This window comes from Nicotiana attenuata, unplaced genomic scaffold, assembly GCF_001879085.1.
Source record: "Nicotiana attenuata strain UT unplaced genomic scaffold, NIATTr2, whole genome shotgun sequence".
Taxonomy (NCBI): Eukaryota; Viridiplantae; Streptophyta; class Magnoliopsida; order Solanales; family Solanaceae; genus Nicotiana; species Nicotiana attenuata.
In genome coordinates, this window is record NW_017687989.1 from 3,067 (window position 1) to 6,028 (window position 2,962).

At 31.8% G+C, this 2,962-nt stretch overlaps 1 long non-coding RNA gene across 1 annotated transcript; it reads right to left on the reverse strand.

Moving 5' to 3' along the window:
* Positions 1 to 254: 254 nt before the first annotated feature.
* Positions 255 to 2,788, reverse strand: LOC109222303. Its single transcript, XR_002067397.1, has 2 exons — positions 783 to 2,788; positions 255 to 673 (listed from the first exon to the last, which is right to left on the reverse strand). It is a non-coding gene; the product is annotated as an uncharacterized LOC109222303 (long non-coding RNA).
* Between the last annotated feature and the right edge of the window lie 174 nt (positions 2,789 to 2,962).

The window sequence follows — 2,962 nt, forward strand, 5'->3', positions numbered from 1 at the left end:
AGGCAGCAAATCATTTATAAAATGGTACATCTTCCCTTGAACTCTAAATGTATAAATACCATAATTTTTTTTTTGCTAATTCTTTGTCATAATTTACACCAAGTGATGTAAACAAATATATTATTGTATGTTCTGATATATGTTCGAAAATGTTTACATTCTTCCATAGTCCCCAAATATAAATTTTGTAGTTCAGCAGGCATCTCATGTGAAACTAACTTGATCGAACCATTGTTACAGCAGAATCCAGGTGGTTCATATTCAAATTTTTTTTGCACCACAAAATTTACAATTAGGAACAGTTTTCAAGGGAATATAATCAGATTGTAACTGTCCTACGTATGTACAACACTTTTTTTTGAGTTATAACCTGTATATTTAGGTATCATTAGCATAAAATTACCAATTAGGTAATATACAACACTATCATAATAAAAAATTGGTGCAAACCTTTTTTTCCAACCATTGTTGAGCTCATACTACTGTTTTCATTGGATGCACGTGACGTGGAGCCCAACGCCAAAAAGTAATAAATTAGCAATAAATAAAGACATTGTCTAAAAGTCAACGTTGCATCCTCGATACTTGCCTACTTCAAAGGAGTAGAAGGGACAAGTTATACTCTTTTGCATGTCAAATGTAACAGGTAAAGCATCAACGCGACCCTCGTTGGCTAGTAGAAAAACACAACACAAACTTAGCATCATTTAATTATACTCACATGCAAAGAGTATCAAGGGATATTTCTACAAAAAATAAAATTACAAAGGATGTGTTCTAACCTGTTCTTGAAACAAAAGAAGAGCCCCTAAGAGGAACATTTTGTTGCTGAAACTCAGTTGCAGCTGCAGTAGTGCTAGGAAAAGCAACATTCTCAGAAAGACCACTCCTTTTTAACTCGTCTTTTTGTTCGTCGCTGTTGTAACAGTGCTTCCTTTTTTTCTGCAGATATTAGTCTGTATGTTTCATGTCGCCTAAGTTTCATCTCAGCTTCCGATTTTGCGGAGCAAACATGTTTGTTTTTTTGTTCAGAACCCATTATTCCTACAAAACTGCAATTATAGAAATTAAAACACATGAAGTAAACAGAAATAGTTTGCTGGCAGAGGTAACATCAGAAGCGAATAGAGTCAGATTAATAAAAAATACTATTGAGACCCAAATATATCTGACTTTTATTTTCTGAACACTACCTAGAACAAAAATTGCAATAGCATCTAATGGTTCCTTAATTGAACCTGTAAATCCTCCTCATTCACAAGAAGTCAGGAACTACAATAGCTATAAATGGAGCAACTTATACAACTCAACTACAAGAGTTAGAGAGCATAAACCATATATTCACTATGTTTCTTTAAGAGGGAAATGATATTAACCAATTCTTGTACAAGGTGAATCTTTGGCGTCAACTCTACTAATAATAAGATTGATGTCACCAACTATACAATATTTACCTTTTTGTTGTTGTTGTTGTTAATTACAATATTAACTCACTCAAGAAGCATTTTCTCTGACATAGAATACAAATAAAAATTATTTCTGATTTATTCATGATATCTTAGAAATATACTTGTTAGCAGAAACTGAGTCATTTCTCCTCATGGAAAACCTTACTTAAATTGTGATTCAAGTCAGATTGAAAGTACATGATGAATAGAACAATCCTTAGTCTTGATAGCCTAAATATTGAAGATGGCAAAAGATGTAAGTTTCTAATTTCCTAAATGCTACATCTTTCATTGATATCTTAGAAATTCTTTTCTTTGTTTTATCCTCTATTGAAAATCTATCAATAAATCTTCATGTACATGATAGTTAGTTCGTAAACCAAAATCATTAATGAATTTTATTTCTGATTTTTTTCTTTTTTCTTTTTCAAATTTTAGTCCTGGCATGAGAATCTGCCTTTTCGAAAAATTACTTGCCATATTGATATTATTTTGTAGATTATCTTCTAAATGAAATTCTGTTGTTTCTTGAAGTGTCTGGAAAAAAATTGTATGGTTTTCATGGAAAAGTAATTATATAGGGAGATTAACGGGATAATATTTCAGAACAATGAAATTAAATATGTGAGTCCATCACTTATGTAATAGCTTCTAGCTTTTAGTGAAATCTTACCATATGATTCATTGTGTTTCAAGATTAGCAGCTCCAATCTCCGGATATGCACAAAAAGTTTCAAGGATTCGGACTTGGATTTAAAATGGTATATCCTTCTATTAACAATGTGATCTAAGTACGATTACTATTAACTTTCTTTTCAATAATCTATAAACATATATGTGCTTGTGAAATTAACACTAATTCAAATCTTCTACTGTTTCAGAACTGATATGTACATTAAATTTTCGCTCATTGTATATGTTGCTTATATTATGCCATTCAACATCATTTATCTATTTCTTATCAAATTGAACACTAAATTGGGCATCTCACCCATCCTCACATCTAAGGCAGGGAAATATGAAATTAGACATGAATTTTTTAAACAAATTCATGCTTTTTGTGTAACCCATGAGAGGAGGAAAAAAAATAAAGAAGGTCATAGAAATTAAAAGGCATATCTGTTGGATTACATAGCTATCCCAAATTGTGAAACATCATAGTTGAAACTTATTTTTCTCAGTCAAAATCAAATTATCACAATCCACAAACGACTTTAAAAGAGTTGAAAAGGATGAAAAGTAGGATTAAATCCTGAAAATCGCGAAATGAAGCGCACAAAAAACAGAGGCGCAACAATATATCCTCAATTAGGTTAGAATTTTAAGCGAAAGCAAGCTAAATCTTTCACGAAAGACTCAAAACATGATAAGGCGGTTTCTACTGGCCCACTCTCTACAAGGATGCTAGTGATCTTGTCAAGCGTTGTGATGAATGTCAAAGGGCCGGTGAAATTTTAAAGAAAAATGAAATGCCTCTCACCACCATTTTAGAGATAGATATTTTCGATGTATGG